This window comes from Marmota monax, unplaced genomic scaffold (assembly GCF_021218885.2).
Source record: "Marmota monax isolate L192 unplaced genomic scaffold, Marmota_monax_Labrador192_F-V1.1 WCK01_AAM20220418_F8-fsc00029, whole genome shotgun sequence".
Lineage (NCBI taxonomy): Eukaryota > Metazoa > Chordata > Mammalia > Rodentia > Sciuridae > Marmota > Marmota monax.
This window is the reverse complement of record NW_026693024.1, coordinates 16387427-16409588: the sequence shown is the minus strand read 5'-3', so window position 1 is coordinate 16409588 and position 22162 is coordinate 16387427. Positions and strand designations below refer to the sequence as shown.

Genomic DNA, 22162 nt, shown 5'->3' with positions numbered 1-22162 from the left:
GGTTAAGAACCCCTGGGTTCAATCCCTGGTACCAAAACAAAACAAACAAACAAAAAAAAACCCAAAACACCTTGCTTACTCTGGATGTCATCATTTATCACAGACATCTCAAAGTGTAATAATGATAGTACCTTATATGTCAAATAGCACATGGTTTATAAAATCCTTTACTATACTCCATTTAAACTTGGTCAGTTTGCAAGCGAAAGAGCGATTCATGGCAATATTGTAACTTTGCCTCCTAGAATACAGGATGACTCACTCACTTGTTCTCAACTACTGTATGTACTGGTAGCATTTGCAAACAATCCGCTCTTACATTATTTGTTTTCCCCAAACACTATTGCCAATTGATCTTGCCTGTTTTTCTTTTTTCTCTCTGAGTAGTCTATTTCACTAAATTTCAGCAATTCTAAATCAGAGTAGTGTCTAATAGACCACAAATGAATGTGTTTGCTATCAATTCAAACATTTTATGGATAATCATGAGACCAATTCTTAATATTTATTGATAAAGTCACATTATGCTGTCTAATAATTAAAAGAAATGTATGCATATGTCTCCTGCTTTTTTAGCTAAAGAAATAATTCACAGTAAATATTTGTAATTATTACAGGCAAATGTTTACAGCTCTTAAATGGCAAACTTTATTATTTCTATCACTTTGATTTTATAGATGACTTTTGTGCAGAAATACTTCTTTTCTGTCAATGCCTTTGTCCCTTCACACACATATTGCACATTATGGACACAGTAATTTGTCCTTCGGCCGCAGTGAAGTAGACCATCCTTTATCCTTGGTTAGCTGAGTGCCTCTCTAGCCGTTTTTATGGCCGTACAGAGATGCTAATGCTAATTAATGTTTTAGCGGAAAAAAGCTGGCAAATAAAACTGATAAATTTGAAGCATGAATTATAATTTCAGCATGATTGCCCTGGCTATAATGATAATGATTACACAGATAATGTTTATAAAGTGATTTCAGCATGCTACACACTCTGCACTACATACTTTACTCATATAACTTATTTAATTCTCCTGTCTATGCTGTGAAGTACGTATTAATATGCCCAATTTGCAGATGAATTTATAACTATGATGCTTCACAACAGTAAAGTCTTTATTAACTCTATAAAAATATAACTATATATTATCTTTATAACTATATATAGTTATACATATTAACTATACATAGTTATACATGTTAAATATATATATATATATATATATATATATTTTATATATATATATATTTAAGTTGTCAAAAATATTGGCAAGTAAAATTTATTTTTGCATCATAAGGAAACATTTAGTGGTGAGACGGTGAGACATTTATAATTTTTTTGTGGTACTGGGAATTGAACCCAGGACCTCACACATGCTAGGTGAGCACTGAACTACATCTTCAATCAACCCTTTTTGTCTTATATTGAGACAGGGTCTTTCTAAGTTGCCCAGGCTGGCCTTGAACTTGAGATCCTCCCTCTGCCTCCTGGGTAGCTGGGATTACAAGCAGTGCAATTACAAGTGAGTACATGAGTGTGAGGATATATATACACATCACATAGTGGTGTTTAGATCAGCAGTCGGCCACATATGCAGAGAGTCCTGTAAAATTATATATAATATACCTTGTCTATATTTAGACATATTTAGTTGCACAAATGCCATTATGTCACAGTTTCCTACAGCCTTCAGTACGGTAACATGCTGTACAGATTTGCAGCCTAGGAGCCATAGCCTAGACCCCAGAGCCCAGGTGTGTACCAGGCTAGACCATCCAGGTTTATGTGAGTGTGCTCCATGGCGTTCACAGGATGGAATCGTCTCATGGTGGTGTCTCAGAACCTCTCCCTGTGGTTAAGTGGTACCTGACTCTGTAGATCATTTCTGTTCTTGTTCACTCAACAAATGCTGACTTAGTGACAATTTACATGCCTGGCTGCTGTGGGCACCTCTGGGGACACTGTGATGCAGGGTGCCTCCCTTGCCTTGAAGGAACTTCCCAGGTAGTGGGAGAGATGGAGCTGCTTAAAAGAGGAGTACAGGAAACTGTGACAATCGCTGTAACAGCGACAGGTACAAAGTCTTGTAGAAACCCAGAGAAGAGGCCTTGGCTTCCCAGAAGGCAACCGGGCTCTTTCCCAGCCCTGAGAGTAGGGGAATGAGCAAGTGTGTGAATGAAGAGGAGTGTGGAGGGGATGGAGGAGACAGGATGTATAGACGGGCATGAGGAGCGGGGATGGTTCAGGGATGTGTCCCTGCCTCTGCAGGAGGCCCAGCTGGCCAGGGTTGGATCACAAGGAGCCTCACCTGCCACTCAACGGAATGAGCAGGTCCTCTGTGCGCTGCAAGGTCCTCAGCACGTTCATCCAGGGAACTCTAATGAAATGATCCTGAATAGGGACGCCCTTCCTTTCCCCAGCTTCTTCCTTCCCTCCTTCCTCTTTTCCTCTGTTCATTCGGGAGACTCTGTGGAGAGTCACACCCTGCAAAGCCTCGTGTTGAATGCAGCAGAGAGTGAGCAGGAGCATGCATGGTGCTGATTCATGGGAATAGGCGTCAATGGAGGAATCAGGTAGAAAATGAAGTTACAAAGGTGATGCATAGCAAGGGAGAGTGACCCCAGACGCAGGAAGGAGGAGGGAGGTCGGGATGGGAGAAGAGGACCCAGCTGAATGCGCACAGAGAAAAGAATACAGGGCAGTTGGTGACAGGAGGAAGTCACCTGAGAAGACCCCGAGGCCTGCAAGACCAAGGTGCTTTTAATGAATTGCAGTAAGGCAGAAAATCTGTAGGGAGACCAGAATGTGGCTGAGTGCCCCTGAGGGCAGTCCTCTACACACAAATGCAAAAGGGGACTCATTGTGGGACCTGTATTAGTCCAGTTTCAATTACTATCATGAAATATGTGAGGCTGGATTCTTTATGAGGAAAAAAGGCTTATTGAGTTCACAGTTTTGGAGTGTGAAAGTCCAGGCAGCATGGCCCTGACCCTGGTGAGGGCCCACCTGGCTGTGCCACATCATGGTGGATGGCTCCAGGATGGAGCTCAGATGAGAGGGAGAGAGAGATCACATGGCCAGACAGGAAGCCAGAGAGAGGGAGGGGCTGGTCTTGCTTTTTTTTTTTTTTTTTTTTAAATGACAGCCCTCTCTCAAGAACCAACTCAGGGTCCCAGGAGAATCTTGATCCCCTTTCAGGTCAGTGACCTCAGTGACCAAGGTCCCACTACCTCTTAATGGTGCCACACTGGGAGCCAAGCTTCTAAATGGGATCCCTTGTGGGACAAGGTGCATCCCAACCATTGCAGGATGCATAAAGGATTCTGTTGATTCCTTGATAGTCTCCTGTGTTTCATGTTGTGATGAATCTAAGACCTATGGTATGTTAACTTTGTAAATAGGTAAACATGTTGGGGTATTTTTAAACTCAGGGATCTATTATGCTTAGAAATCCCTGCCTTTATTTTTATCTTTATTTAGGGTTTCACAGATGGCTTTTTATTTCATCACCTGTCTTCTTTCTAATGAAACTTAACCACTCAGATAAGACTTGGATTTTAGGATTTCATTTCATCTTTTGGCATCTAGATTTGGAATTGCTTGAGATTATTTTTTCATTTGCTAAAATACTCCATTCACTGTCAATAGCAATCTAAACATATTGAGTTCAATTGAGCTTGAAAATCGAAACCAAAGGACAGTCACATCCAAAAAGAGTGATATTAGGACTTGGGTGACATATCAACTTTGGGGGGAAAAATGCAGTGATATAGTATGATATTGAACTTTGTTATAATAAGGACAGAAATGTGGACAGTGAGATCAGTTGTGTAGGGATGGGGTGGTGCTGAACTTGTGAGCCAGGGCTCTGTGCACCTCGCCGGCCTGCACACTGGCTTTGACCTCCATGAGCTGTCCCAGGCTTAGCTTTCCCGTTGACTGCAGAGGTAGGAGCATGACTAGCCCTTACAGGGTGTAAGGCCCTTCGCATACACAGGAACACAGAGGTGTCTCGTGAGCGTTGGTGACGACTCTGGTTATCACGGATGGCGGTCCTTACCAGGGTTATCAGAGGAGGCACTGGGGATTGTAAAGTAAAAGGCAAAAAGTGAAAGACCAGGTGGTGGTGAACACGTGTTCCAAAATGGCCTCACTTTGGGGCTAGAAAGAATCTGAGCCTGTTCCTGACACTGTATGAAGAACTAGGCCCTCTTTATTTCTCTGAACTCTTGGAATTGTGGGATGGGGAGGAGGGGGGAAACAGGATCATTTTGCTGCTGATGTCCCTAAAGTTGGGGGATGGGGTAGGAAACAACCCTGGGCCAGAACTTGCTACCCTGGGGAAGGGGAATAGTTGTGCCTCTGCTTGCTGAGTTGTTTTGTTTTATTGGACCCGTGTGCACGTGTTGAGTGTGTGTGTGTGTGTGTGTGTGTGTGATGGGGCGATCACAGAGCGTAGTGTTGCTCTTTTCTGTGACTTTGGCTAATGCTGACTGTGGCCACAGGAGCTTCTAACTCAACCAGAATGTTGCATGTGATTTCAGGTCCAGGCCTCTTACCTCGAGTCTCTACTGCCACCTTTTCTACTCAAGCAAAATCTGTGTGAAGAGATCTGCTGGGAGGAGCCGGGGCGCATGGTCCTGCATTGTGATGAAAGCACCTAGTGCAGGTAAGCACCCTGTGCCATCAGCCTGAGCCACAGGTCTCCAGAGAGCCGTGGGTGTGGCAGTGTCGCCACACACACCAGAAAGACTTCCGCATGTCTACGTTCTCTCCCTCTGTTGACTCTTTGATAAAAGAGACTTATCAAAATAGAAGGGTTACTTTCTTAGTGGGAAAGAAAACAATTTCTACGTATTTTTGAGATGGCTGGTCAGGCAGGATGGCAAGATACTGCTAAGAAAGGGATGATTCTGAAGGCAGCGTTCATATATTCAGCCCGAGAGGCACCATCAGATAGTGGGAGGGAATAGTGCATTGTGGACCGTCAACTAATCTTTGTTCCTGTTAACAACCAACATCTTTTCATAGCAATATGTTTTGTGATTCTATAAAGTATTTTATAGTATTTCAAAATAGAAAATATTTTAAAGTATTATAATTATGTCATATACATCGAACAAATAAAATTCATCCAGTTGCTCCCTTCTAGGTGAATATAGTCTTTTTTTATAAAAAAGAAATATATATGTATATATATATATATATATATATATTATATGTGTGTATATATGTACACACACATATAAAGAAAGATACATATGCATATACATACAGGTACATATATATTTTTGTTTGCTTTTAGACTACCAAAAATGCTCTCATGGCTCTGTATTAGTTCCTATTATTAATGACTTCCTTAGGGTAATTGCCGATCACTAAACTGCTGAATTGAAGAGTTTTCAGGTTTTAAGACTTCTGATACTTGTTGCCAAATTACTTTCCAATAAAACCGCACCGTTTCTATTTCCAGAGGAAATGGATGAGAATATCTGTATTCACAGAATTTTCCAATGCTGCGAATTCCAAAAATGAAAACAGTTTGCCAGTCATGAGGAGTGGTATGCTTGTGTGTCCGTGTGTGTGGGTGTGTGTGCATGTGTGTAGATGTGCACGTTTGTGTAGGAGGGCATTTATATGTAAATTGTACTGTTTTAAGGAACCTTTCCCTTGTAGACAGTAGCATACTTGAAACTTACCAGATTTTGACATTCGAGAAATAATACTAAATCAAGAAGGAGTGGAAGAACCCCAGGGAATTTTAAGTTCTTTTTTTGGCCAAGTATTTTTAGACAATTGTGAAATCACTGGATAGCAATAATTTTCTGGTGGAATATAAAGTTTTTTCAATTCTTTTTTTTTTAAAGAGAGAGTGAGAGAGGGAGAGAGAGACAGAGAGAGAATTTTTTAATATTTATTTTTTAGTTTTCAGCGGACACAACATCTTTGTTTGTATGTGGTGCTGAGGATCGAACCCGGGCTGCACGCATGCCAGGCGAGCGCGCTACCGCTTGAGCCACATCCCCAGCCCAATTTTTTCAATTCTTAAAAGGAATCAAAAGATATTTACTGAAAAGCCTTCATAAATGTGTATCCAAGGTTATAGTGCTCATTGGTTAAAAAATACTTGTAGGATTTTGTATGTACGTGCATGTGGCTAAATGCAACTATGGGATGGGACCAAATGTAACTTTGGCAGCCCTTGAGGACGCAGAGGCTGGAGATCCCAGTAGGTCTCGGGCTGTAGGTCCAGACTGCCTGGTCTCAAATTCTAGCTCTGCGTTTCTTCTCAATGTGTGATATTAGGCAAGTCTACATTTGTAAAATTTAGATAAGAATAGTCCCCATCTCATGGGGTGTTGTTTCAAGTAAATACACGTGACATGTTTAAAAATCATTAAAAATCTTAAATCAAAAGAACATTAATGATATGAGTCAGTGATCAAGATGGTCATCACCAAATGCAAAATATGACACTAACTGAAGTATAATCCTGGGTTTGTAAAGTTATCCTTCCCTTCTTCCTCCTCCTTTTAACCCTCTTTGGGAGTCCAGGAAAATGTTTAATGTACTTGTGAGTGAAGTAGATTTACATCAGTAGAGTAATCCCAGTCCTGGAGAAACTGCCTGATCAAAGTGTTTCAGGTTTGGTCAGGGTTCTGAAATCACTGGTTTCCCTGTCCCCTGGCCAGGGACTCCCTAGGATCAGCCCACGTGAGAGCAGTACCTCCCTCCCTGAGGGCTGTGTCATCCCTGTGGTTCAGCAAGTGCCCAGGGACAGGTGGCTCCTGGCCTCCTGTGAGCCTCTTAGCGAGAGCCTAGTCTTCCGGCACCATATGTGACCTACCCTACGTGGCTCATCCTTTCCTTCATTACTAAGTAAGCTCCATGTCACTAATAAATGACAGAGAAGGTAGATTCCAAGACCTCCAGCTCTTGGGCAATGGATGCTTTATGATTTTTGAAACACACAAAAGAAAACTGAGGCGTTCTGAGTCCCTTAACCCCTTGGCTGAATCCTACATGAAAGGTGGAAGGAAAAAGGGCCAAAGAATTATATGACACTAAGGGGACGAATATGGGGTGGCTTGAATGGCCTCAGCCATTGCCTTTCACTCATTCGACTGCAACTAGATATAGATGCTGCCTTGATTCGGGCCTCATTGTTTTTCTAACTTGAAAATCTCTGTATTTCTCAGTTAAAGAGGATCATCTGAATCCTGAACCGGAGACATTTTAGCTTAAGGATTCTCTTTAATGGTTCAGAAATTGTTCTCCTTTAAGTGATTATGAGGATGAATAAGAGAATAAATTTGTATTTATGCACACATGTGTATTAATTCGACACAATTAATAAGTTATACAGGAAGCAAGAAGACAACAAATTGGTCAGCAAATATAGGTCAGGAAAAAAGTTCCTCGTGTTCTGCCAGACACGGATGAGGCACCTCGCGAATGTAGGTAGGAAGGCGGTGTGCTGCCTGGGGAGCATGGATTCGCAGGGCCATATGGAGCATGTGGTATTTGGATAGCACTTAGCTTCCTCTTCAACTACAGAATCAATAGAGACTCAAACAGAGAGGGAGAAACGATTCTCTAGCTGCGGGTTGCTGGCTGCTGTGCAGAAACACAGACGCGTTGATTCTCAAAGCCTTACCGGAATCAGTTTCTCTAGGGAGGCTGGGTGGGCAATCTCACCCTGCCGCGGCATCGGATCTGGGGACCAGCAGACTTGGGCATATTGTGTGAGCAATGGTTTCAGCCATGTAGAAGAGCCCCCTGCAAGACCAAGGCCAGGAGAAATCTTTCCTGAGAACTGAATTCCATGGGGTTCCTGGGGACTTTTGGGTGCCCTGGGATGTTGCTGAGAGAGGGTTAAAGCATAACTGCGGGTTGTGAGAAATGGAGAGAGCATCTTTACATTTTGATCTCACTCGCATTCTTCACATGGCAGATTCTTCTTGCTGAGAATGACGCATGGCATTTTTGCCAGACGGGAGTGGTTGAGAGGTGACGCCAGCAAGCCATTGAGATGATAATGGTTATGTTAAGTTGTATATTAGACCCCTGCTGTCCGCTTCCGCTTGCTACTTTGGGGATTCGCTGAGAGTTCCCATTGGTTGGGGAAGTGCGGGAGGAGGGATTTCCGGAGGAGGGATTTCCGGTTGGGGTGGTGTGTCCCGGGAGAAGGCCGCCTGGGTGGCGTTCCTGGGAGTTCGGAAATAAAGTTTGTTCCTGCTTCAGTGGCTCCTGATTTGTGCCCAGCCAGATTGCGGCACTTCCGTAGGGGCCACTTTGTCTGTGGCAGAGGTAGGCAGCGAGATTCAGAGGGGAGTAAGGGAGACACACGGTCTGCCTAGTGGCTTTAGATACCATCAAACCTATCAAACATACTTTGGGTGAACAAGGCAGCTGAGCTTCTCCATTCTCCCATTCTGAGAGGAAACATGGGGTTGATCTAAAATGAGAAACTGGAGAAACCCATGGAGAAAGACCTGTGGATGTGGAAGGCATGGAGCAGAAGACGCAGAGAAGGGTCAGGGCCTGACAGCCAGATTGTGATTGTTGAGAGCAGCGCCATATTGGGAAGTGAAGAAGGCAGGGAGAGGAACCACTGGAAAATGTCCCTTGAGTACACAACTGCGGGGCCAGTAAATGCTGTCCAGCCATGGATCCCTCATCACATTGACAAGGCATATCTCTAAGAACACGGGACGTGGACCTGTTTGACTTTCCATGACTATGCAAACATGCCAGAAAAGCAGATGTCACCTGCCTGTATCATAGTATATGGTAATAAAGTAGTCCCCCCTCACCTGGGGGCATGTGTTCCAAGGTGGACACCTGAAAATGTAATTAGTTCTGAATATATACAATATTCTTTCTATACATGTATGCCTATGGTAAAATTTAATTTACAAATTAGGCACAGTAAAAGATTAAGAGCAATAACAATAAAACTTATAACAATATATTATAATAAAACGTGTGCTTTGGTATTATTACTGAATAAAATAAGGATCTGAACACAAACACTTTGATACTATGAAAATGGGTCTGGTAATCAAGATGACTACTAAGTGACTAATGGGCAGGTACCATATACAATGTGGATACACTAGATGAAGGTATAACTCATGTCTTGGATGAGAAAGAGTGAGATGGCAAGAGATTTCATCATGCTCCTCCGAGCTTATGAATCCTTTAATTCTGGAATTTTTAAGCTTATAAATTGTTTAAGCATTTAAAGTTATAAATTTAAAACTTATGGATCCATATTTCTAGAATTTTCCATTTAATATTTTCAAATTTCATTTAACTGTGTGTAGCTGAAACTACAGGAAGCAAAGTTGCAGATAATGGGGGACTGCTGTGCTTTCTTTCTTTAACTATCTCCCAAATAAATTGAGGTGACGGTTTGGCCAGAATGCATTTACATTATTTTCTTATGATATCTCTTTTCTTACTTTATCCACTATAATTTACCTTAGAGTAAGATTAATTACATAATTAGTTCTATCATTTGTACCCAAGGATAATTAATTTTAATCAACTTTAAAGAGATTCAGGGTTCCAGATGGAGATGTTCTCTGTAGTGTCCACATCACGGTTGCTTTAGTAATTGGTACCTTTCCTCTCCGCATTATTTGTGGGATTGGGGTTCTTCCCTTCTTCCATCCATCTCTGGGTGCTTGTGGTGGTCTTTGAACCCATTAAGTTCCAAATTTTCAGTTCTACAAATATCTCAATGTAATTAACACAGGTGCATTGAAATTGGTTGAAAATCATAATCTAGAGGTTTTTAAATATAATTTATTATCATTAATGATGTTAACAAATATGATCACTAACCAGTCACCTATTACTTTTATCAAAAGACTAGAACTCTACACAAATATTTATTTCAAAGTTACTCTAAGTGGTCTGTCTGCCTCTCAGTTTAAGTGTTTTAGGTGTTCCTAAATGGGACGAAGGGGACATAATGAGTTAATAACAGTATCTGCTCGGAGGCTTCTTTTCTCTGCTTTGTGTTCTGCATGGCTTTGGTAAATGCGACATTTCTGGTTTGGGTTTCCTATCCTTGATGGGCCCTTTTTCTCTCTTCTCTGTCAATTGCTCTCTTCTGGGGCTAAAACATCTACCATAGGAAAACCAGAATTTTTCCTTTCTTTGACAAGCCCATTTTAATTGTGAATCCCAGTCCTGAACCCACCTGCCGCCGAACATGCATGCACGCGCGCGCGCACACGTGCACACACTCACACACACACACACAGTGCATTCTGGAACATAGGGCAGCCTTTACCCATTGAGGGATTTGGAGTGCGCTTTTCTTTCAAGATGGTTAAGAAAACCATCTTGAGATCCTTTAAACATTTAAAAGATATCTCCCTTAAATCTATTTTTTTCAGCATAACTATGTTCTTTCCTTTTCCTCTATAATTTCTTCAATCTAGAGGTAGCGTCCATCCTCAGCTAACTTGGGGGAAGGCATTTTAAGACACTTGATGATATTTCTATCATGAAAGGAAAATTGTGGGGCCCAAGACTGAAGAGTGCCTAGGGTTTTAGATGTAGGCATACCTCTTCTAAACTATCTCGGAGTACATTCGTATTTCTAAAATAATACACCGGCCTTCGTTATGAGGTATTTTATTCTTTAAAAGTTTGATAAGTAATATGATCTATGGTGTCAGTGTGGAAGATTCACATAGTCGTAGTAACCTTCATGAGATAAAGTAGAATGTTTTGTTATCTGATCGAGTAAAACACATTAGGAAATGATCTTATCAAAGCCTACCATTTTGTCTCTCCATATTGGAACCCTCGAGCGGAACCCCATGGACACCTCCTGCCTCAGTATTCAGTTGTTCTTTACCCTTGGCAATCAGCACTGTTCAGAGTGTGAACAGGATGAAAGGAAGGTGAAACATCACTCTGATACCCCTTCATCAGAATGACAGTGTTCTTTTCAAATCACTCTCTTTTTTTTCCCTTAACATTCACAAAATGAACTGAGACATTTAAACACATGTTCCAAGTTCTGGGATCTTTGCTATTATAGTATTGAGCGGTGGACATGAAGATCCTGTGGTCCATTTTCTCCCTAACTCAAGACCCATCACCCCAATAGCACGGGTTTCATTTAGTCCGTGTTCAAAGAGGGACCATTCATTGATTATTGAAACAACCATTGTGTTGTCAGATTTGGATCTAATACACAGAATATCTTGGGAGGCTTTTTCCCCCCTTTCTTTTTGAATTAGCAAGAACACATATTATCTGCCTAGCAGTGTTGAGAAGGATCCTCCTGCCCTTAGTTTCAATGAGAAGCACATCATTGATACTGATTTAGGTTTTCACTGGATGTTTTTGTCCAATTTGGGAAGATAATTTCTATGACCTGGCAGTTATAATCTGTCCCCTTGGTTTCTTCCTCAGGGATAGCTCTTCCTTCTGGATCCCTCATTTTTCTTTTCTTTAAAATGGGGGGCAGGCAGTCCACCATGGGAATTAGGAACCCTTAGATCTTGGCCTGGCCTGGCATGTGGTTAATGCCCTGTAAACACTGGCTGCTGTTATTTCTACTGTGTCCTTTTCTCCTTCCACTCAGCACTCTGAGGTTCGTGTGTGTGTGTGTGTGTGTGTGTGTATGTTAATTCTCTTATGTATCCAAAGCAAATAAATACAACCAAATGAGAAACGCAGTGCTTGGTATCCTGTGCCTTAGAAGCTGGACTGCATTCCTCCTCCCTGGCAGAGACATTATCCTCTGAGTGTGTCTGCAGAGAAGCCCAAGTTCAAGTGGAATGTCCTTGGCCTTGAGGACCAGGAGGGCTTTGAATGAGGGGCTCTGTGACACTGTGCCTCCAAGTTCCCCATCTGGAACAGGAGCAGGCTGCTCTCCAAGGCTTCTGCCTCTTCTAAAAATTGCCATCTCCCATCCTTGATGTTGGAAGGCTTGGAAGCCCCGGCAGAGAAGAATCTGTGACAAGCCACAATCTCTGTTTCTGTTTTCCCTGTGCGTTGAGGTGCACGGGCACTTAGTGGCATTTTGGTTTGTGTTCTCCTTCGTGCTCAGGTGGAACTAATGACCTGCTCTCCCAGTGATGATGATTTTATTTTTTTAAAAAATCATAAAACAAAACAAAAGACTTCTTTCAGGGACAAAGGCAACCCCCTTCCAGATGCTTAACCCCTTAAACTAGTCTCCGGGTGGTGGGGAGGGATCATCTTTCCACTTGGCACCGAGACACAGCCATCTCTGGAGTGAAATCTGGCAGCTGTGTAATAGTCAAGCTGCAGCACTTATATGACAGTTTGGGGAAAAGGAGTGAGACAGAAATAGCAGATTTCAAAATAATCCAATTAAAACAGCAGGGAGAGTGGAGTTGGGCAACACGAAGGGAAGACGATCCGCCCCGGAGTCTGACTCGCTCCCCTGTTCAGACACTGTGGACTTGAGCCCCTCGAGCTCCAGTCCATGCTGCTGCTTGGAGAGAGTGACCCTTGTCCAGAATCTCCTGCACACACCCCCAAGAGGGTACTTGCCCGATGTCCCATTCAGTGATCGTCTCATGATCTTCTCCCTCTCTCTCCTTCCCCGTGGTCTAGATTATCAGCCTGGTTGGTGCATAACTGGATCGGTTGTTTTAAAGTCACCCCTTCCTATTGCACCGAACAATATCCTAGCTAAGTATTTTTGACATCAGACTGAACTAAAATGAAAGGAGTGTGGAAAAACACCTTTTGACAGACTCTGCAAGGAGGAGCTGACAGACCAAAGAGGGAAACCCTTCTGTTGAGTTCAGGAATCCTGGTGATCATAGTGTTAGGGAAGGAAGATTGAAGAACGCATCTCGGAGCTGGTGATGCTTGCCTAACTTGTGCAAGGGCCTGGGCTCCATCTCTAGCATAGAAAAAGAAAAAAAAGAGAGAGAGAGAAAACAGAAATGTACCTTGCAGATAACTACAGTTGAATAAATCGAGGTTTTTTTTTTTTTTAGCTATTCTGTAATGGATGTGATAAACATTAGAATAAGTGCATATGGAGGTTGTGTTGAATAACGGAAAAGAATCAAAGAACCAAGCCACTGGTGCACGACAATAAAAAAAAATTTAAAAAGCAAAGGGAAGATTTATGAACATGGTTACAAATGATCAGATCATCCCAGAATAGGACAAAAGATCTCTCAAAGGGAGATTCCTGGGAATAAAAGCAGCAGATGATAAAACAGCATGAGCATTTTTAGTTTCACCAGAAAAGAGAACTTTAGAAAGAAATTTAGGGATTAAAGAGTTGGTTTCATTTAGAAGCACATAAAATCTTTAGATAACAAGCAGAGTTCATATAGGCTAACTATTATAAAATGGAACCAAAAACGAATTCAAGAAAAATTAAATAAAACTCATGGAGTAAAATAAAAAAAAGAGAGAGAGAGATTTGGTATCAGAAGTTCTTGCTTTGAGTTTCAGATCTGCAATTTTAGATTAGCAGTGTGACCTTAGAGAAATCATTTAAAATCTGAGGGTTTTTTTTCTCCTGATCTATAAAATAGCAATAATTATATATGTATCTCACAGTGATGTTTCAACAATCAAGTGAGATAATGCATTGAAGAATGTTTTGTGAATTGAAGACTCCTGTATTATTCTTTTGTGTAGCTGCCATTTGTCATAGCATGGAGTAAGCTTTTAGGGACAGTGATCACCTATCAGAATAACTTAAGTGACAGTTCACGTAGTGGAAAAATCTATTGTGTAGAAATTTTAAAAATACAATGAGTTATTTTCTTTTTTTGCACCTCATTATTCTGGCCCATAAGTTCTTCTATGTTATACAGTTTTTCTGAAAATTTTCTGGCGAGCTCTGTAACAGAGCCGTGCCCTCTCCGTGGAGCACTAACTACATAATTTTATAGTAAATATTGTTTGTGAGTAAATCTTCAATGACAGATTAAAGAAACGGAATGCTGTCTTGCTTCATCTCATAGCCCTCATTTAGGGAGATCTGAGCAGAGAGGGGCTCCCTGGAGGCTGGAACAAGAGGAGCCTAAGCAAAATGCTGAAGGATGGAGACTTGGGGGGGGGGAGGGGAAGCCTTTACCAAGTGTGGGCTGGTGCCCCCAAGTTCCCTTTATGCATTCGCCCATCTGTCTCATTAGCTTCTGTCTCTTAATCACAGACTCCATAAAGTGTCTCCTCGTCTTTTTTTTTTTCTTAGCTTTTTATCTTCTTAATCTCCTAGAAAAGTTAACGAAAGGAAATCAACTGGATTATGTGCAGTTTGTGTGTGCTCGCTACATGCCAGGGATGGGAGGGGCGGTATTTATAAAAGGAGGCTAACCCACAGAGGAATCTGTATGCATCTGAGCATATTTGTGAGTGCATTCATGTGAGTGTGTGTGCATGGGAGTGGGCGCCCCCAGACACAACACATATGTGCATGTGTTGTGTACTCTCAAACATGGAAAAGGCACGTTGACATTAATTAGAAAGGGTGATATAAAACAGCGAGAGGAAAATTCCTTTTGGCGTTTGCCATGATAATTAAAGTGTGTGATGTAACGTGTGTGCGCAGGAGAGGGTTTGCTTATTCATGGTTTGGAACAATAGTAGGAGTTAAATATTAACAGGTTGAAGTGTCAATAAGTGTCTGAATACAGATTCTCTATTGTGTGAAGTTCTTGAGAGGAGACAGTCTGTTTTCGCTGTCTCTGCCTGCTTTTCACCAAGAAGGTTGCAGAGTGTAATTTGTGGCAGAAAGTGGGCCCCCATTGTCTGTTTCTTATTCCTGAGGTCTACAGCAGGGCTGAACTATCACTATAGAAAAGAACAGCTTTGTTTGGAAAATACAGTAGGAACAGTACAAGAAAATTGAATTAAGTCAAGAAATGGAGAGAGCCATCTTTGATTGATGAGGCTTCTTATTTCCTCTTCAATATTCCCTGTGAAGAAATAAAACATATGAAATTGGATTTAAAAACTGGGTTAAGACAAGTGGCTTCTCAGAGTCTTTTTAATCTTAGCTGTTTCCAATTTTCTTAGAGAAGCACATAGTCACAACATAAAGGGTCTGTGTTTGTGACAGTAAATCTTCCTAGAATGTGTGCCCTTCAGATTTGATTGTAGGAGTTGGTTTATAAGACTCGGGGGCTGCCTGTGCCTGGATGGTATTTGTCTCTAAATATTTTATGGATTTTATTAATGAATTTTTGTTTCTAGGAGTTTTGTATGCCCACTTATTTTGTACAGTTAGGAGGGGCATGGACTACTATTTGGTCTCAAGAAAGTCTTTCTTACCTTAACATCCTACTCCCTTTTCTCCAAAGTACTATCTGAATACTTGGAGAAGAGAGAGACTTGTACACAACCCAGGAACATCCACGGACTAGGGTGCTCCCACCCTAGAGGAGGCATTGCTTTATCAGTTGTTATAATTCTAGCACGTAAGACGAGGTCCTAAAGGTAATTTCTTTATTGAACAAATAGGGGAGTGACTCCAGCTCCCACTGTGTGCCTGTTGTTGTCTTGGATACGAGGAACAACAAACAAGAAAAAGAAGACAAACCAGATGTGGTGGTAGGCACCTGTAATCCCAGCAACCTGGGAGGCTGAGGCAGGAGGATCACCAACGAGTTCAAAGCCAGCCTCAGCAGATTAGTGAGGCACTTAGCAACTCAGCGAGACCCTGCCTCTAAATAAATAATAATAATTTTTAAAAAGGTACAGTGGTTTAGCATCCCTGGGTTCAATCCCTGGTTTAAAAAAAAAAAAGAAAAAAGAAAGAAAGAAAAAAAGAAAAATAAGATGAGTCTCTTCTCCTCGGAAGTGGTATAAAATCTAGCTAAGTCTTAGAACAACTAGTAATGAAATAAATATTGCATGATACCCCAAAGAATAAAGTAAATATCCATAAAATCCATACTGCTTTAAATTTAAAAATCAAGTAAATGATTAAATGGGAGAAAGGGGACAACTCTTTCTTACAGAAAAATTTCAATTAATGGAACTGGAAATGCATCACCAGACTCTACAGTAGTAATTCCACAGGGAAGTAAATTCTCCTGGTCGAGGAATTCTGGGGGCACAAGTGGATTCAGTGGGTGAGAACTGCAGGGCAAAAGTTTAGCAGAAATGGGATATTTGCAGAGCTTTGAAGCATCTCTCCCCAAATAATGTAGTAGCTACACAGAGGAAAACCGTGACCCTGCAGTAGAGAGTCCTGGCTGACCCCAGCTTCACTGATGAACCAGGTTAAGTTCACATCACCAGGGACATACACTGAAATTGCCTGTCCCCTTGACACCAAGGGCATCTCATAATGCAGACTCTCACTCCAACCAAGAGAAAATACCAGACCATCCCGTCTGGGAGGACATTGCAGAAAATAACCAACCATTCTTCTTCAAGAGTGCCATCCTGAAAGACCAGAAAGGATTGGAGAGGGTCCCGTATTTGGCGAAGACAAAAGAAACATGACGACAGATTCCCCGTGACATTCTCCATGGTTGGCTCCTGCAACAGGAAACAAAACCGTGTTGAGTGGAAACACTGGGGAAATCCTAATAAATTCAGTAGTTGAGTTAGCAATCTTGACGGAGGCTGATTTTCTCATTTTGCTCTTTGTCCGAGGGTGAGGTCGGATGCTAACAAAGAGGAGTCTGGGGGAAGGGGAGAAGGGGGAGCTATTATTTGGCAGTTCAGTGTAAATCCAAGTTATCTTTAAAAACATCAAGGATCTAACAACCACTGCATAAGAAGCAGTTGCGACAGTATATGACTGAGAGTTTGTGGTGGGTGGCCAACTATAGGAGCAGTGGGCAAAGCGGGTATTGAGAGGTAATCAGGGCAAGGTTCCTACAGAAGCAAACCCTGACAGGCCCTGAGAGGAGGTGGAGCCAACTGAGGGGTCACTCCAGGTGTAGTAACCAAGGCAAGAGGAAGGGCAGATGACCTGCGGGGGACATACTGCAGGGGCCAGTGGGCTGAGGCAGGTGTTTCACTGAGGGTCAGCAGGAAAGCAGGTTGGACTACTCTAGGGAAGGCAGGGCTGAAGGATCACTAGGACCCAGCAGAGGAGTCTGAGCAGGTGACACTGTGCTACAGATTCTCATTCAGCGAAGGACCAAGTGAGATGGTGTATACAGATGCTCCTGGACTTAGGGTACCACTACATCCCAACAAGGGCATCATTAAGTTGAAGATACTGAAAGCCACAACTAACCTATAGGACATCCTGTCTCAGCAGCACAGAACGCAGCAGTCACAGGCTCCCCATGGACATGGCGCAGCTGCCTGGGGCCTGCCACTGGCCGCTGGAGCTGGGAGAGAGTTGGGGTGGCTGAATTGGGAGTTAGTGATCACTAGAGCCCACTCCCTTGGGGAGGGAGGCAGGAAAGAAAGAGGAGAGGACACATTCCAAAGCATTTAAAGCAGTAGAATCATAGATTGGAGTGACGGATGGATTTGGAAGATGAAGAGGGAGGAGTAGAAGATGATTTCTGGGTCATGCTTATGAGACGGGTGACATTGGTGTCTGCAATGGAAATAATTTCTTCTGCTGATATTTTAAGTGCCTACATGGAAGAATAATGTATTACAGGGGATTCTGGAGAATTAAAAAGCGGGTACACGCAGTGTCTGCCACATACAGTGTGGATGGGGAAGCCCGTGGATTGGGCTGGACTGAATGGATAGATGGGTGGTCAGGTGAAGCCCACCCACAGGCTCCTGCCCTCCACATTAAAATAAGTAGGGCATTTCTCGGCTCGATTCCCAGCAGCAGCCTGGAAGTGTTAGATTATCTTTCAAGTTGATGCTTCCGTTCTCTTGATGAAGGTGTCAAGCCTACCCGGACTCTGCTCACACACACAGAGAGCAAAAACAAAGATTAAAACCCCGTGAAATCACCATTATGCATTGGAAAAACCCACACGTCCTCCCTTACCTTTGCCCAGATGGCCATCCCAGGGTCCCAGAGGTACCAAACAGGAAGTTAAAGTGCCATAAAGAGAATGGCGTAGAAGAAGAAATACAAGAAACAGTCCACGTGCTAAAGCACCAAGCTCCTGATCGTCAGGCGCCAGGTCTTCTCCTCTTGTTTTACGTAATATTTCCCGTCGAGCAAACCCCTCAATCATGCTCTTCCAGGTCGGTTGGGCTGGTTATTCTCCTATTCTCTTGGGCTTGTCCTTACCTCGGTTCTATTTAGGAAAGGTTTCTATAGATTTTTATTCCCTTGTTTTCATCAGTTATTTTACAGATTTCCACATAGAGTTCAAATCTAACAATATTTCTCTTGAATCTCTGAAACAGGTTGGAAACCTCTCCTTCAGCTGTTCTACCCTGTTGTGCCATCAGTTGTAGTTGCCCTTGGGACAGATGGGTTTGCAGCCCAGCTATCCAGGCAGGGCCCGGACTGCGGGTGTATTTGTCTTAGAAGACTTAGAGGCATCCATTTGGAGAGGTGACAATAATCAGAGTCAGGTTTGGAAGGTCTTTGAAGATCTCCATCCCTCTCTCGGCCAACATTAGAACTATAGTTTCTTGAAAAGGGGGTTCTTATACCTTCTTTGGTATCCATCAGTCATTAACCTAAATAAGCATTTTATGGACAGTAGACAACTGGATATAAAGTTAACCTCTTCTCTAGTTAAATGTTCTAATTATCAGGAAGTTGCCTGATAATTATCAAATATGAAATTATAGAAGTTCAGATTCTGCCCAGGAATGGAGCATTGACCATAACCTTGGCTACATGTGAACTTAAACTTCAAATGCCTTTTGAATGATGAGAAGTTTCCACGAACGATGAATTGGCCATGGTGCATTTAAAACGTGGGTTACACAGCATTGTGCAGTACAATGTGAATTGATGTTTTGTGTGGACGGTAAAAAGGAATCGCATCTTTTGTGGAGTGGACATTGGCAATGGCAGCAAACCCCACGGAATGGCCCCGAGGCTTCCTTTATGGGCCTCCCGTGGAAGCACCTGCATCAACACTGGCAGGATAAAAACTCTTTTATGTACTTTTTTTTAGAACTAATGTATTGACTTTGGTATTTTTTTTCATAGGGAACATTTTTCAGAATTGTAATGGGAGTCTGTGGTCCTATGTAAAAGTTCTCTATAAAAATACTTTCTTCTTCCCACAGACCCATACTTACCCACCACTTTCCCTCCTGATTCAGAGCACCTGGCGAGTGCAGTACATCCACTGCAGGGAGCATCTTGTCTGGCTTTGGGGTGGTTGGTATTATTCTTACTGTTATTTTGGTGGCAGAAGCGAAATCACACCTTGAGCTCAGGGGACCCTTTTGAACTTGTTCTCATAGAGATTGGCAGTTAAAGACAGGCAGATTCCTTAGGATGTACCCATCCACCTAGCCCCATAAGAATGGAGAAACCTCTCAGGCCATCGTTTGTCCAAGAGATGGTTGGTGGACATCAGAGAGGTCAGTTCTATTTTCTCACAGGATGCCGCATGGAAAACACTCATCGTTTTACCTAGTGGACTTTGCTGGAGACGCAGGCATGCGATGAGAGAGGAGAGAAAATGGTCATAGCGGGAGTGAGGAGTTTTTGAGAGCAGGCATGACCTTAGGGAGAGCAGAGTGAGGATATACCCAAGATCTGGGTGCAGAACACAGGGGAAGAGACATCACAAATTAGGCTAAAGCCTGAATTGGGCTTTTTCATTGTACTTGTGTAACAAGTCAGTAATGAAATGAAGGCTGTGACAGATGGTTTCTTCTTTCTCCCCTTCACTCTCTTCTTTCCTTCTTGCGTCTCTCTTTCCCTCTCCTGTTAAAAGTAAGTGGAAGGGATGAATGGTAGATGAATGAACCAGCAAGCTACTGTCAACCAACTTGCAAGTGTTGTCACTAGTGTGGATTTAGTCATCAAAATGATATGATCCTAGTTTTCTTATCCAGAACACATATTTATGTGACTCTAATTTACTTCTGCAATATAAAAAAAAGCCCTCTGAGGATGGAGAAAATTGACCAATGAAGAAATCCTATGTTTTATTCCATAAGTGTGGCCCTGAGGTCCCCAGATCCCAGTGACGCAGAAAGACATTCAAAGTAAGGTTAATGAATGCCGTCTAATTCTCTAGTTTCTAAATAGATTAAAAAGAATGAGAGGGGTTTCTAGTGTTAAATATGTCAACCACAGTGAAAGGAGAAAAATCTATAAAAAGTAGAAGCAGTAAGACCGTAAAATGTGGCAGTAGTTTGGAGATAATAGGCCAAGTGGGCTTTTCAGAGTAGGTGAACACGAGGCCCCGTTTCTGAGCTGCAGTAACACTCAGGCTGCAAGGCAGTGAAAGTTTCCTTTTGATCATGTGACAGTTGAATAGGGGTATTCTACCACCAGGCAGTGGGTGCATCTAGGTAATAGTGATTTCCAGACCTAGGACCCTTTCAGTGACAGCTAAATCCTTCCCTAGGTTGTTGGGAGACCTGAAAATCCTCTGCCTCTGGCCAGCTGTTAGGGGAACAGAGAGCCAATGGTCTCATGGAGGTTAGTTGATGGAATTGGCAGAACTGAGTCTCAGGGACATAGCTGACTGGATTTACTAGGAAGTGTCAGCCCTGATGTCACGTAGGACACACAGGGAAGCTGGTTTGCTGGAAACTCACCAGCCTCTGCCAGGAGTGGATCCTTCCTGACCTGACCTCATCCTTCATCCTGCTTTTGGCCTTGAGGACTCCAATATGGGTTGCATATCACACCTATGTCCTAGGCACAGCCCGAACCCACTGGGTTGATGTATCAAGACTCTTCGCCTCTCAAACCATCTGGATCCTGAGGTTATCTTCAGGGGCAGAAGAGCAAGTAGTCCTGAGTGGCTTCACATGAAAAGGCAAGAGCCTACCAAATACTGCCACTGACAGAAGCCACGCCGCCATCATCCTGGGCTGGGATGGAGAACCTGCCTTCTATCTATACCCCTTGGTCAGGAACCTGCTTCTACTTTTTCTGACTGTACTTTCCAAGAACTGGGTCCTGATCCTGTTGACCATTACTTGTCCCAAGGGAATCCTGACCTTATCCCAGTCTTCATTATTTGTGATGTTTCTTCACCTGAGTTCTGCACTCAGCGCTTGGATATATGCTCACCCCACTCTCCCTGCTGTCGAAACTCTGAAACAAGCCTTTGCTGTATCGAACCCTTGATCATCTTTGATTGCTAGATGACTGTACTCGGGAAGCAGTGTTTGGGAGAGGAGTTGAAGGTTAATTGTACACCACGATTTTGGTGCCCTTTTTATGGACTGAGATGAAACGTTTAGACAGAGGGAGAAGCATAGGAAGAGAAGCAAGCAGGTGTCAGAGAAAACTTTGGAAGTTTCTGAGTAAGAAGGAAAAACCTTCTCACCCTTCTACTCCTCATTTTCTTACCTGCCCAGCATTGCGACAACTTGTTTGAGAGCTATAGGTGGCAGGTTCGATAGATCTTGTTTGCTTTCCTGCAAAACTAAACACTGTTTATAACATGGTTCCTCTGAGAAAATGAGTTTGGAGTTCCAAATAACTGATTTACAAATGAACTTTCTGTGCACAACTCATTCATAACTTGAGGACGGCTTGTCCTGGGCATGTAACCCAGAGATAACATTTATCTGTGCTTTATCAATATGGCTTGTCAAGTTGACTTATGTGTACTTTTTCTGCCTTCATTTTGATGATAGCCTTGCTCTTAAAATTTAATACTCTCTTTCTGTTTGGAGAAACATTCCCTTGGAGCTGCTTCAAATACTCTCATGAATCGGAATAGTGATTTTATTTTATCTCCCAATTTATCTTTAGTAGGATGCACAGCTAAGAACATCTTTTGCACAGGCAAAAGAAAAAAAAATGTAGAAAAACAGAACTATTTAAAGGAAGTGGGGGAGGGAATTCTTTTCTAGTATTGTCGTCAGATATCTTGCCATATAATTACTGTGTTGGTTTGTAAAGGTTAAAGAACTCTGAAGTTTTTAATTGTTGTGTGTGTGTTTTCCACACATAAAAGGGAAAAAAAAACTAACACGTCAACACAAAATAGCTTGTTAACATAAAAGATATGGTTTGTCAACACAGACATAATTCATGGATTTTCTGTTTGCTTTTACACATATCTGATGAATCAGTTGTTTGGTCCAT

General features: G+C 42.4%; 1 protein-coding gene across 13 annotated transcripts in view; it reads left to right on the top strand.

Moving 5' to 3' along the window:
• The window catches only part of Atxn1 (ataxin 1), a 387579-nt gene that overhangs the window by 142042 nt on the left and 223375 nt on the right, over window positions 1-22162 (top strand). For all 13 annotated transcript variants that reach the window (XM_046453385.2, XM_046453378.2, XM_046453377.2 and 10 more), the window contains one exon: window positions 4551-4675. The gene's annotated coding sequence lies outside the window, so the exon portion shown is untranslated. The remainder of the gene's footprint in view (window positions 1-4550; window positions 4676-22162) is intronic.